The sequence below is a fragment of the Macrobrachium nipponense genome, chromosome 7 (assembly GCF_015104395.2).
Source record: "Macrobrachium nipponense isolate FS-2020 chromosome 7, ASM1510439v2, whole genome shotgun sequence".
NCBI lineage: Eukaryota > Metazoa > Arthropoda > Malacostraca > Decapoda > Palaemonidae > Macrobrachium > Macrobrachium nipponense.
The window spans coordinates 101,010,484-101,026,245 of record NC_061109.1 but is presented as its reverse complement, the minus strand read 5'-3'; the positions used below and the strand labels follow the sequence as shown (position 1 = coordinate 101,026,245).

General features: G+C 35.8%; 1 protein-coding gene across 2 annotated transcripts in view; it reads right to left on the bottom strand.

The window, feature by feature from the left end:
- LOC135216960 (probable glutamate receptor) overlaps nt 1–15,460 on the bottom strand; it is a 118,824-nt gene extending 103,364 nt beyond the window's left edge. For both annotated transcript variants that reach the window (XM_064252486.1, XM_064252485.1), the window contains exon 1: nt 15,355–15,460. The gene's annotated coding sequence lies outside the window, so the exon portion shown is untranslated. The remainder of the gene's footprint in view (nt 1–15,354) is intronic.
- Between the last annotated feature and the right edge of the window lie 302 nt (nt 15,461–15,762).

Here is a 15,762-nt window from a genome sequence, read left to right as displayed (position 1 = left end):
GATCTAAGTGTTAATAAGTGTACTTTTGAGGAAAGTCCTGAACTAGTTGATAGTACTCTTTACAGAAACATTGTTGGAAGCCTGATATATATCATGACTTGTACTAGGCCTGATTTAAGTTTTGTTGTGTCTAAACTTTCACAGTATATGGCTAGGCCAACTCAAAGTCATTTGGCTATGTGTAAATATGTTCTAAAATTTCTTAAAGGTACTAAACAACATTGCCTTGTTTTTAAGAAGTCTTGTGATACTATTGAGATTTCTGGTTACTGCAACTCAGACTGGGGTAGTTCTGAAGATCGTAAAAATATTTCAGGTTATTGTTACCAAATGAATGCTGATAGTGCTCTTATTTCTTGGAAGAGTAAGAAACAAAGCAATGTAGCTTTAAGTTTTTGTGAAGCTGAGTATGTTTCATTGACTTTTGCTATCCAAGAAGCAAAATTTTTGCAGCAGTTGTTAACTGATATGACTATAATGTTGAAGTCAAACCCATCATATTATTTGTTGATAACCAAGGGGCAATTAAACTTGCTAAGAACCCTGCTTACCATCAAAGGTCTAAACATATAGACATACGCTATCATTTTATCTGTAATTAAGTTATGAGTAAAAATGTTGATTTAGTGTATGTCCCCTCAAGTGAAAATAAAGCAGATATATTTACAAAACCAGTAACTAAAACAAAGTAGATTTTGGAAAGAATCATAGATAGCAGGCTGAGAGAGGAAGTTAGAATAGGGAAGGAACAGTTAGGATTTATGAAGGGAAGCGGCACAACGGATGGAATATTTTGCATAAGGCAGCTAATGGAGAAATTCAGAGAAAAACAACGAGACCTGCATCTGGTATTCATAGACCTTGAAAAGGCCTATGACAGAGTGCCAAGGCAAGAAATATGGAGATGTTTGAGGGAGAAGATGGTGCCGGAAAAGTATGTCAGAATTATTCAGGAGATGTACAGGAATGTGTATACTAGAGTGAGGAGTAGTGTTGGTGAGACGGATGGATTTGAGATAGGAGTTGGATTACACCAGGGGTCAGCACTTAGCCCATTCATCTTCAACATCGTGATGGATGTAATGACCAGGGATGTTAGAGAAGCAGTGCCATGGTGCATATTATACGCGGATGACATTGTGTTGTGTTCAGAGGGGAAGGAGGAGTTGGAGGGGAGGTTGGAGAGGTGGAGAGCAGCACTTGAGGAGAGAGGAATGAGAATAAGCAGATCAAAAACCGAATATATGTGTTCTAGTATTACTGAGGACGGTGGAAGTAGCATAAGATTGGGTGGGGAAGAAATAAAGAAAGTACAGAAGTTCAAGTACTTAGGGTCCGTATTGGAGGATAGTGGAAGCATGGACCAAGAGGTGAGACACCGAATTCAGGCAGGATGGAATAACTGGAGGTCTGCATCAGGGGTACTTTGTGACAAGAAGGTCCCTCTGAAATTGAAAGGAAAGTTCCATAGGACGGTGGTCAGACCAGCAATGTTATATGGAACAGAAACGGCAAGTATGAGGAAAACAGAGGAGAAGAAGATGGATGTAGCAGAAATGAGAATGTTGAGATGGATGTCGGGAGTAACAAGGGAAGATAGGATTAGAAATGAGTATATAAGAGGATCAACAAAGGTAGCTGAAATATCGAAGAAAATACAGGAAGGAAGGCTTCGATGGTATGGACACCTATTACGAAGGGAGGAATGTCATGTTGGAAGACATTGGATGGAAATGGAAGTGCGGGGTAGAAGGAAGAAGGGAAGACCAAGAAAGAGATGGGTGATTGTGTAAGGGAAGATATGGAATTGAAAGGTATAAATGAGAACGAGGCACAAGACAGAAATCGATGGAGACGACTCATTCGTAATGGCGACCCCATATAAAAATGGGTTTAAGCTAGGAAGAAGAAGAAGATTAATGGTTTTGTAATATTGACCTTTGATAGCTATGTATTTTTGTTTTTGATTACCATGATGTATATATTTGTTTGGTGTGTAGTAATTTGCAGATTGAAGAGAATAAAAGTTTATGAGGGGGTGTAAGAATATTAAACTTTTATTTATGATGCATTGGTAATGTTGATTATATGCTTGAGTGCAATCATTTGTTTTTACCCATAATTCTTGTGTTATGATATGCGTGGCATGACGCTGCTTTTGTCCGAGTAGTATAACCGGCAAGTTTATCGCCGAAGATACTCTGTACTGCTGTATCTCTCATATTCTCCATTAAAGTGACTCATTTATGTAGTGATCGCTTTTATTTAATCCACCATCATGTCCTCTGTGGTCACAACATCGACAATCTAATTCCGTGGGAAACCTACTTCAGTTCTCATGAGATGACGTGTCTTAGCCTAGATAATTAATGTTCGTTTGTATACATGTATCTTTTGTTACGGTTTGCTCGCCTATGGATTTGTATATCAATTTGTAACACTCACTTCCTCTTCTCCTATCATCTCATATAGACATTCAAGCCTTCTCTGCAAAGCTATCTCAAGATGTAACTTTTGAGAATATAAGTCTATTTTGCTTCTCTGTGTTTCCACGACTTACCCTCCATCCAACTTGAGAAATATGAATATAGAGTTCAGAAAATATCTTTCTAGTTCGAGAGAGAGAGAGAGAATGTCTTCAGTCTTCACCCACAGCTATCCGCCACACGGATCAAAAGTACACACGGTAGTCTGGTGTAAACCGGCTACTACTACATTGGTGGCAACTCGGCTAGACAGCTACTACTACATATGGATACGCCCTGTTAAGAACCCCTGATCTACATGATGAATCTGGGCGACCCTTTAGTGTTGTAACCAAAATCTTGATAAAGATATTAATAAACTAAAAGAAAAGAGTACACAATATATGTTAGTAAGAGCTCAATTCTTCATTGCACAGGGGCCTTGGGAGAAGTATACCATTACCATCCACTGAGTAGTACTCCTATGCCTCAGTGACATGTAACTGAGAACCAACACTACCTATCAAATTACAGATACCTACTGCATATTTACCTTTATCAGCAGATTATTTTGTTTTATCTAATCATTTCATAAATATTTCAGTACTGTGACCCCTCAGATGTACTATTCTATATACCTAATATATATCATGGACTTTTATCAGGTAAGTAACAATTCACATTTTTGTGAGAAAATCGACATGAGTTTCTATGCTCATGGAATGATGAAAAGAAAAAAAAAATTACCGAATATCTTACAAGTAGCTCAAGGTAAAAAATTTAATTTGATGAGCAAATGCTATTGAAAATGGATTTTTTTTTGTTCTCAAACTGTTATTTTCGTTATTCTCAGAAATACCGCAGCGTAAAAAGGTTTTGCATAATAAGTGGTTCGTTCCCTCCCCGGAATTCGCGATACTTGAGAGGGAGGACGTAGTAGGAGTTACTACATACCGCGTTTGAATTATTGTCATGAAGCTTTCTTTAACCTACACTGGTCTCGTACTTCATATAAAACTCCTTTTAATCAATATCGAAATCATAAACTCCAAAAATGACTTTAAAATCGAGTTGCCTAACTATTTTTCGTCATCTTCGAATATTGCTGTTTTGATATGCAGAGATGGGTACAGGCAATAATCAAAGACGGGGAAAAGAAGTTAGACAACTCTATCTAATAGTCATTTTTGGAATTCATGACTTAGAACAAACAAATTGCTAGGTCCTGTGGTTTTGAATGAGCATAAAAGACGATATGTATAATACGTAGTTGATTTGTTTACATCAGGATGTTTTGGCACTTTGTGAGGGAAACGTTAATCAAATGCCTGGGACAGGAAAGGAAAGAACAAGTGTCAGTGTCTAGGGTAGCTGAAAGGTGCAAAGCCCGAAAAGGTGCGGTACTTGTAGTTCTAATATGACTCTGGGGACGAGTGAAAGAGTACAAGGTTATGATACAAACACGGAAAGGAAAAGAATGATGGTACGAGAGAAAATTTGGTTTAGTTTAAATCTATGTAGCCTGGGTTTCGAGAATAAGAGCAGGTGATTGTGTCAACTATTAAAAACAGGTAGTTTCAGTGGGTACGTCAATCAGAAAAAATGAGTGGGGTGTCTTATAGAAATGAGTTTCGAAAAGGGCTCGACTACTCCTCATATGTGTTTTCAAGAGACAAACTTCAGAATTGTATGGAAAAATTGCTGGATTATTAGGTTGTAAAAGATAAATGGAAAAACTGCGATATGGAATGTAATGGTGATAACAAGAGTGAATGGAGATATATTGACCATGGCTTGGTTAAGGCTAACTTTAAGATAAATATAAGTTTCAGCTGGTAAGGAAGTTGTGAAAAGAGGCAGTCAATACAATTAAGAAAGGAAAAGTTTGATAAGAAGGAAACAAGATCAGGATATGAAGGAAAAAATGGCATGAGCTACAGTTCACGTCACACCGTTCGAAGTAGTAGATAGTATGCAGCATTTAAAAGGGTTGTTGTTGTTAAAGATTAAGCTGGCTTTATGCCAGCACGGGTAGTGGGATCACCAAAGTTTGCGAGCGTCAGTGTACAGGCCGGGGAAATAAAACAGTCAAAGGTGAGCTGAGGAAATAGGAGGTTGTAAAGGAAAATGAAGATACCATGCTGGTATACAGGTGGGCTACAGTTGTCATGAACCAAGTGAGAGAAAAAAATAAAAAAAATGAGAGTAATAAGATTATGGAGGGAAGAGGGCGAAGAACTTAAAACCAAATGGATCTCAGAAAATATACTAATGGAGAGATGCTGTCTAGTGTGAATTCAATCCTGGCTCGGTGGAGTGAGTATTCTGAAGATTGCTGAAAATGGAGGGTAGGAGGATACAAGAGTCGAAAAGATTAAAGTCCGAAGATGCTACTTACAGAAGCACTATTGAGGTAAGGTTGGTATTCGACAGGATTAGAACTGCTGAAAAAGTGTGACCCTGGGGTTGACCAGAGCGTATGACGTATGTCTGACCGAGGGCATACTTTCATGGAAATGGGTGCGAAGAACAACTGTGCTCTTGTATGTTAAGTGCATAAAACACCTATAAAGCAGTGTTTTTGCTCCTACTGTAGCTGCAGCCATAGCTGCACGTTTTGGTGTTACCTTCTTCAGGTATATGCCTTGCAGTCAACGCTGTCACCCTAAAGAATATTAAAAATGTAGCAGTTCAATCTTTTCTTTCAATTTTCACTTTCTTTGGACTCTCTGAAGCACAGTTAGCAGCACTAGTAGCTTTACAATTGTACAGCATCACACTGAGGATAGAACAACTGCAAAAAACTAGTACACATCTCACTAAATGAAAAATACACAAGTAAGGCTAGGAGTCAAGCGAAAGGTGCTGGCATTCCCCACACAAAATGAGCAAATCTGCACTTCTGAGAAATGTAACTTTTAAAATAAAATTCAAAACTCTTATTAAGTTTCTAAAATGTTCATGTCAGTAATGAAACTTTTGTTTAGTATTCCGAATGTGATTCTTAGTTTCTTTTACTTTTACAACCTATGTACAGTGTCTGCACTTTACCGTTGTTTACATTGACAGTTTTCAAGCTTTTCCTTATATTTGATATGTGTATTATAACGACAAAACACATAAAAATGCAAATATTTTTAAACATTTATGGCCAAGCTTTCTAGTTTTCTTTAAATTTCTAAACCATCTGCAGGTTTATGCAAATGGCCATAAAGCTCCATATAAGAACCCGTCTGATAATGTATGAAAATTGCAGAAAACATCAAATCTATGAACCCTAACACCCTGAAATTTGATGTTTCAATTCCAGTGGGATTCTTATGAGCGAAAGCCAGATGAATAACGCTTGTTACAGGAAGATAAGGGGAAAATTATGTGTATGATATACGTGATAAAGTCGTTATGAGCACCTGGATGTTTTTGTACTGGAAAAATTATATAGATTGGCAAGTGACAGGTTGTGTAAAATTGGTATCAAGGCAAGGGTGTATTGCGTCTATGTAGCCGTTTAATACCTTTATGGATGGAGTGAGGTGAGATGAGATGTCACAGAAAGGGCAGGAGATGTGCGTGCAAAATTGTGTGATAGAGCAATGGAGCATAAAAAGTAAGGAACAGATGCTGATGATACAGTGCCAACTGGGATGGTGAAGCAAAACAGCAAAGACTAGTGAGAGTTTTAAGCATTTACAAGAAGAGAAAGTTCAAAGTCAGGTTAATAGGATAAACGAAAACCAGAAGATGAAGCAGTGATTGTTAGTATTGATGGTGAAACAACAGAAACAGTAGATTCAAAATAAGTATTTTGGGTAAATATATCAGATGTCAATAAGACGAGAGAAGATAGAAGACAATGACTAAGTGAAACCAAGAAGGTACAAGATAAGTCTAAAATGACTGAGAAGAAGCCTGCAATGTTATGGAAAACAACGTGGAAATATATGAAGGGATTGTTAAGCCAACTTTCCTTTAAGCAAGTGATGTGGATATTGAAGCTGTGAAGATGAACCGTTTGCTTAGTAAATGTGACATGAGAGCTTCTTGGGTAAGACATGTACATACAAATAGGAAATGGCAAAAGATTTATACTAGTGTTTTGAGATGGTGGTCAAGAGGAAAGGAGGAGGAGGAGGAGAGTGTTAGGCTGGTGGAAGTGTACAGTCTAGAAGCGATGGGAGGGATGAGATGATCAGGCCTAAATATGTTGGGAGAGATGGAGTGAAAGGGGATTTTGAAAAATAAAGATCTTCAGGGAGTGTGTGTATGGGAGTTAATATACTGCTGAGAAGCCTCCGTGTATGTGTATTAACAGCTAATGTCATTACTGTTTACCGTGCAGGAGATTCATCCATGATTCAACAAGTGAGAATGTGGCAATGATCACTCACTTATCTTTACTCTGGTAAAATGTAGATTAATACATATATGCTTTGAGTATATATATAATATATATACAGAACATTATATATACATATACATATATATATGTGTGTGTATTTATACACAAAGTATATATGCATTAATATACAGTTTATCAGAGTAAAGATAAGTGAGTGATCATTGCCATATTCTCAATTGTTGAATCATGGATGAACCTCCTGTGCAGTAAACAGTAATAACATTAGCTGTTTAATACACATCCACGGAGGCTCATCAGCAGTATGTATGTATTATCAGAAGGCGCTAACACTAACTTTTCAGTCACCAGAAAGTTACTTGGAATGTGTTTTGCTAGCTGCCTGATGTCCTTCTCCATTATTATTATTATTATTATTATTATTATATTATTATTATTATTATTATTATTATTATTATTATTATTATTATTATTATTATTATTATTATATATATATGTATATGTATGATATATATTATTATTATATATATCTGTATATGTATGTATATATATATATATATATATATATATATATATATATATCTATATATATTATATATATATAATGCATACGTACAAAATTACTTTGGATGAGATTTGCAAGCTACATGCTCCTATCCAATTACATGATTCATGTTTGATATATGTGTGAGTACTATAATCGTAGACTACTTTGCAAGTAATTTATGACTATAATAATAGAATGATTCCCTCTGACAGCCACTGTCAACCAAATAAAAAGTCTACTGTGCCACCGGCCTCAAATATTGAACAGATAAGATATTGAACTAGACGCCCACACTGCACATTATCCAATTACAGCAATAAATCAAAGGAATCCTCTGACATCCTTATTGCTAATTCCATTTATGGCCCCTCACGGAGCTGTAGAAGTGACAAAATACCTTTTGAATTTCAGATGAAGTGCCGAGGTAATATCGAGGCGCCATGTTGTGAGAACAATGAAACCTGCTGGTGGAACGTTGTGTCAATAAACGGTCTCTTTCGCGAAACATTACACGTCCCGGGAAGCGAAGGTTATTTGCTCTTTTTACTGATGTTATTTCTTTTACTTGGCGAGTGATGCAACATTTGCACAGCCCTCAAGGGTTTCATAGCAATTCTGTTGCTTATTTTTCTTGATAAACTAGGTTGACGATAAGAACTTGAGTCATTCGTCATCGTTTTGGTCACTATTATACGGGATTAATTCAAAACACCTTAATACTAATTAAATACATATATAATTAGATTTCTTGATAGCGTCATCAATGAATAAATAAACAAACAGGGCATTTATACGTTGGATCAAATTTCACAAATCTCACTGAATAATGTGCTAATAATAACAGCGACATTCGGCACTCCATATGTAGTGACACTGACTTCAATAAGAGACAACAAAGACACCTAAGACTACATTACAAAAACGGAGAGGAGAATATTAAGTTCATACCCATAATAATAATAGTAATAACAATAATAGGGAAAAACTCTCTATCGCGAGAGTATATATAATATTCCAAGGGTTCACAATAATAATAATAAAAAAAAAACTTTCGAACCCTGCCCTGGGTTCATCTTCAGTCCAAATGAACAATTTGGCACACCATGTACTGAGGCAAATTTAAAAAAAATATATAAACAAACAAGAGTCGCTGAAGATTGTTGATACCGGTCGTAGCACATGCATTCAGTAACGATCATAGACCCAACTGGAACGAGGCTAAAATTATCTTTAAAGTAACAATGTAAATGTTAGACGACTAGTCGAGGGAGCTGCTCTATAGAAGTTTAGGAGAATCATTCAAAGGAAACAAGTCTTTTGTCAACGAAGACCCATTTGTTAATTCTTATATTACTAGTATGTTTTTAAAAGATTTTAACTGTAGGACAGGCTCTGTTTAACCCTCAGATGAAGGACTTCCTGCAACGTTGCAACAACCATTGCGGAGATCTAACAGAATTGCAGCCAGAAGGATTGATAGGGGAGAGGAAATCACCTAGTTGGAGTTAACTGCCCTCTTTCTTCCTCACCTGGCCCTTAAACGAGCTAACGACCGGTGTCAACAATCTTCAGCGACTCTTGTTTGTTTATATATATATTTTTTAAATTCACCGCAGTACATGGTGTGCTTAATTGTTCATTTGGACTGAAGATGAACCCAGTTCAGGGTTCGAAAGCTTTTTGTAAAGAGTTTCAAAATTATACACGAACTTGCAACATTTTTTTTTTATTATTGTGGACCCTTAGAACAATAATAATAATATTAATAACTGATTTGTATTATTTAATCTGTATCTGTCATGGCTCCACAGAAAAAGGTCACAACAGTCGCTGCCATTTTCCTGCTATGACTGCCGAATCGTGGATATCTCCCACGTAGTAGTACACGAAACTTTCCACAAAATGAGTTGTTTCACCACCGACACGGAAGAATATCCAGTCAAGTAACAAACTCTCGCCTCTAACACTTCTTCTTGCTTCCCGAGTTTGCCGACCCCTTTCCCGGCCAAAGCCTCCTTCAATCCATCCATCCAACCAAGACTACAGAATAACAAACTTCACCAACCCATCATCGCCCCATCTTCCCGGAAAGCCAGCTGGCTCAACAATAAATTCATACAATCCCATCTACGCTTCCACAAACAATTCAAGTCTCTTTCCAATCTCTTGCTTACACCTGCTACCTTTCTCGATGTATTGTTTCATGACAGACCTCTTCCCTCATCCTTTACATTTACTCTCAAACCCATATCATTCTCTCCGCTCACTGCTCCAACTTTCTGGTTTCCTCTAATAACCACTCTCAAACTCGACTAGTTACTAGTTTCTTTCAATAAGTCATCTGCAAACACCCTTCCAACCATTTCACACCTGATTCACAACTAATTTCCTTATTCAGCGAGTATAAACCTACATAATGTTCCTGATCTTTCTCTGATTTCTTGCATCAGTCCATCCATAAACATATTTCACAGCAATGGGGGACATAACAACACTTGTTTGTTTCCTGTTCGCTTTTACACCAGATCATTCACTTCCTCATCTACACGTTCTTACATATACTTCTCTTTCCTCAAGCTGACCACACACTTTACAGTACTTGCAGACTTTTGAAATAAGTTTCATAATGAGTTCTTGATCCATCAACCCTTTGGTCTAAATCTACACCGTTCTTTCTCAATTAAATTCCCACCGCACACCTCCCTTGATACGGCTATGTCATTCTTGCATTTGCCCCGATAGAACTATTATTATTATTCCTCTCATCAATTCCTTAAAAACCTTTTCCTCCTTGACATACACCTTACAATCCCTGCTTCGTTATTCACTCTTCCACCATCACTGCAATCGAAATGAAGTATTTCAATTGTAATCTCATCGACTCGAGTGTTTTTCCCTTATTCATCATCTCCACTGTAGTCTTGAGATCCTAAACATTCAATTCTCAAAACAATGCCAACCATTTCTACTCAAGTCATTTACGTCATATCAACAGGAAAACAATCATGCAGAGGTTTCCACGATGAGTAAAGACGTTAATCATTCAGATGGGGAAATAAACAAGGAGCTTATGTGAATCGTGTTCGCCGCAAGAAATTAAATAAAAATGCCTGGCTTAAAGTTATCTCACTATCCTGCTCACCACAACAGCTTCCACTGTACATCTACGTGACCAGGTGCCCACCCCTTCTCAGTCCGCCACTGACCCCAACATAATTAGTATGTAGTCATGTACGAGAACCTGCTTCTTCAATCTGACTACCATCCATGTCAACAGTGAATGTTCCACCTTCTTGGTTTCCAATATATATATATATATATATATATATATATATATATATATATATATATATAATTAAGATCTTTCACAGATTTAATACCATAAATGGCATCATGTCCAGTAATTTGGTGACACTAAACAATGGCGCATATATAACACTGTCCCCATTAGGCTATCATTTAATCAATTCTTGTAAGAAACAAATTATTTTCATATCTATCAATGAATCATTTAATTCAAGCAAATATATATATATATATCTATATATATATATATAATATTACAATATATATATAATCTTATCTATATTATAGAAATTATATATATAATATACATATATAGATTATATATATATATTATAATACTATATTATATCTATATATAATATATATATATATATATATATCTATACTATATATATATATATATATTATATATATATATATTATATATATATATATATGGGGATACAATCCACAATGAAGTAAAATCCTCTTGTAGAATAAAATATATATTCTTGTACAAGATTAAAGCTTTCGACCATCAACTGTGGTCTTGTTCACTAAAATTTTAGTGAACAAGACCACAGTTGATGGTCGAAAGCTTTAATCTTGTACAAGAATATATATTTTATTCTACAAGAGGATTTTACTTCATTGTGGATTGTATCCCCATTTACTTAGAGGTACGACATAGTACCTGGCTTCTGCATATATATAATTATATATATATATATATATATATATATATATATATATCTATATATATATATATATATTATATATATATATAATAGATATATATATAATGCAGGTGCATGGGTGCGTATGTAGAGAGCAATATGACTGCCAACAACTAATAATGGAGACCTATAATTATGATGATAAGTAAGCAAATAAAGAAAGAAGATCAACTCATCCTGCCAATTCATCTAAAGCACCGTCAACCCCGCAACATATAGTTCCTCCACCTACGAGTAGGTATGAGCCGAAAAATTAAGTATATCTTAGTTTAACCAGACCACTGAGTTGACGAAAAGCTCTCCTAGAGCTGGCCCGAAGGAATATATATATATTTTTTACTTGGCTAAAAACCAATTAGTTACTTAGCAACGGCACCTACAGATTATTATGGGATTCGAACCAAATATCAAGAAATGAATTTCTAATCACCAGAAATAAATTCCTCTGATACCTCGCTGGTACCAGCCGGGAGCGAACTTGGCCTACCAGATTGGTAGTTGAGTACGAAACTCACCCGTCCAGTGTGGAACGGTATAAGCTGAAATGTCTCATTATGGAGATAACATATTATAGTAGATGGCTTCCTCTCCATAAATGCGGTATAAGCCGAAATGTCTCATTTAGGGAGCGGAAGCCATCTACTAATATTTTAAGATCGTTGCCGCAAACGACCAACTGCCTCTCTAGTGAATCTGCAGATTTCGCACAACGCTTAAAGAGTCAGCACTTTTTGTGCATTCGAGTATTATACATAGTTGGTTAGTTAGTTTATTGACAAAATATACAATTCATTATGTACTAACATAAATTTGTATCAGACTACATTATTTTAGTCACAAAAATCATTGAGAACAATACAGTTTTACACACACACAATATATATATATATATATATATATATATATATATACATATATGATATATATTATATTTATAGTATATATATATACTTCTTATATATATATATATAGATATATATATATATATATTATATATATATATATATAGTCCAAAACAAAACATCAAACTTATAAATGGTAAGTGAACACTTCACTGATATAATCCCAGTACATCATGACTATACCTACATAAATCAACAACTAAATCAGGTTCCACATCCATCAAATTATACATACATTGACTAAATGTATATCGCATATGCGTGTGCTAACTTCAATTTGAATATGAAAACACAACACAACGTGTACTATTGGGAATGCTTTTGATAATAGTCGTTAATACTTCTTTGCTATTTAATCTTCGAGATTAAAATTGGCAAGAAATAAAGCATCTACGGTCAGTCAAAGTTTCCGAAGCGAGCATCTTGGAGTGAACTGGGAATAAAATAGTTCATCACGTTAAAAGGCAAATAAATATTTTCCTGCCTTTCATTTTCCGCTAAGAACATGAAATTAATTTCAACAATCATCTATAAAGTAATGCTAAGTTAAAATCCTGAATGTATTGACGCCTATGATCAACTACGACCACTAGATATCGTTAAGGTTCAAGGATGCTTCTTTCTAGAACTCTGTTTAAAGGCTCTGTTCAAGAAACATGTTCAAATGAAGTTTCAGAAGGCTGAAAAAGGAGCACATTTTTCAATAGGATTTAAACGACGTCTACCCATCCATAAATGTCTGGCTGCGTCTGGAAGGCGCTTCATAGATTTCCTTCTGCAGTAGCCAAACCACCTTAAAACCAGAAAATATATTTATTGATTGGGAGAGAACTTGTTCAAAATGATAAACAAAATAACATGTAAAACTATCCGCTCATATAATTACAACAGAGTGAGAACGACAACATTTTTTTATCCAATGTCATCGTTTCTGAGATCAAGTCGACTTCCATTAAATTTGGTGAATCTTTCACACATTCAATGCTACAAACGGAGTATGCGGTAATTTTTCAGCTGGTATGACATTGAAATACGGCGTGCAAATAGCGTAGACTGTTTGTTTAACGAAAAATCCCCTTGGTAAGTATTCCTTTGACTTCGAATAACTTTATATTTCATCAAAATATCACGTTCACTACGGAAGCAAAACCAGATAATCCGCTCCATTTTATAGACAAATATTCTACGTTAAAACGGAAAATTTCTCAGGTATTAAAAGAAAAAGAAAACAGTACACTGATATAGTCTTTGAGTACCCGTTCCATCTCATTGAAGTTGAATTCAGTTTAGACACTAATAACATCGTATACCTTATGCTTAGGCGGCATAACTTCCACAGGGAAGTTTCATTTATTAAAAAATGTATCAAGAACCTCTTTGGTAATATTTCGAAATTTTTCAACGCTATTACCAGCCCTGCAACCCTAAGCACTCCGTACCCTTCTATTAATTGTGTGTGCAAAAACTCTTGAACCGGAGGCGGACTTCAAGCTGAAATACACCTTTCTGGAATTGATGTGGTCTTTCACTGTAATGAAATGATGTGTCTACTCGGCGCTTACTGCTGCAAGTCCGCATCGATGGGGTGGCAGTCACGCACTGGTTGCATGCATTCGAATTCAAAAGAATTTTCTCCCTTAAGAAACCTTTCAAATTCATGTCAACCCAATATTTTGTACATCAACTTCAAAGCACTTTCTCAAACCACAGACTGCCCTTTGCTTCTTTTCGAATCTCTTTTACATCAAGAAATTCTCGCCTTCCTTAAAACCTCTCCCCTCGACCACATTTTTTTCTTCTTCTTTCAAACTGGTTTTTAACACTGAGGCTGCCTCTAGTTTTTATTTTATATTTAGCTTCAGAGGTGACTGGTATATCATGTAACAAAATATCTTATTAACATATTTCCTATTCAATCAGGGCTACATAGTTAATAATTTGGGTTCTGAGTTTTCACGTAGCCCTGATGATGGTAATAGGTTCCCGAAAACTTTAAATAAAAAAATAAAAAATGATTGTCGGTGTCATTCCTGTACTATTCATTATCAAAGGGTCTGCTAAAAGATAAAAATCTTTCATAATATATATATATATATATATATATATATATATATATATATATTATATGCAACAGTTACAGATGGGATACTTTGACAAGGAGTCTGAAAACATTCCCAATAGAAGAAAAGTAGGAGTAAATAAAGGCAAGAGTCAGATTATATTATATAGGCAATGGGCCAGCAGGAAACTGGAGGAATAACTGTCATTACAGAAGCTGGAGACTGGAAGCCCAATGAAAAGGATATGAAGCTCACGTAGTGTCTGAGGAAGCCAAGGAGAGAATGCATGAAGGGATCGTAGAGCTTACTCGCCATCTTGGAAGAGGAGTGCGGATGTTAAGTGTAATGACAGAAAAATGGTTGAAGATGCTAAAATAATTGTTCGTAGGGCGTATGTGGGGTAAGAAATAACAAAAAGCTCTGGAAAAAGGGGGCCCTAATATCCAGAGTGTGGGAGATCAGGAGAAGGACAGCAAAGTTCGTCGCAGCTTGTGAAATTGCATAAGTAGTACTATATGACGCCGCTAGTGTTGGCACGAAATTGGCTTTCTGCCCTAAGCTAGTTAGAGTGGCAGTTGTCTGCTTACGAGTTTTTTTTCCATAATTCAGCGAGATAACAATAAGTATTCAGTTCTTTCCTCCCTGAACCCACCTTCTGTTACAGGAAATGAGTCAATGTTGAAGGTAAGCTCACGCGTGAACACACACACAAACATATAATTAATATATATATATATATATATATATATATATATATATATATATACTATATATATATATATATATATATATATTTTAAATAATACATATGACAGGTGTGTATGCCCATGTGTATCATAAATATGGAAGAATATATGCAACCTACACAAGGTAGGTGGAAAATTTTCTGTAAACGCAATTAATAACAAACGAAATATAAATGGTCTTCCCATCTTCCAGTCTTAAGAATGGGAAACACAATGAATCGTGAAAGAAATCTCTGCAATGGGAGAATCACTTACCACAGTCAGTAACAGCCACTTTCCAACTGGAGTCATTGTCTACACTGCAACGCATTTTATATTTCTTAAGCGTGACAAAGCTCATGCGCAACTCCTCCTCCTGAGCTAACCAAAGGCCACATCATAACGATGTGGGGGGGGGTGGCCAAGAGGATAAATCATCTGAAATTCATTACGGCATGCATAACGAAACGAATCTGTCGTACTTTCCGAATCTCAGAACAAAAAGCGATTGTCACCGGCAATGATAGACAGCAGGGTGTAATTCGGGATGTTTGGCTTCATATTTCTTGGGCAAAAACAATACAGTGGTGCTCAAATCTCATGCGACTTTATTCTTTTTGCATCGTCCACATTCTCAGACTCAACGTGAAGTTACCAAGTAGTGTTAAACTTTTTTTTTTTTTT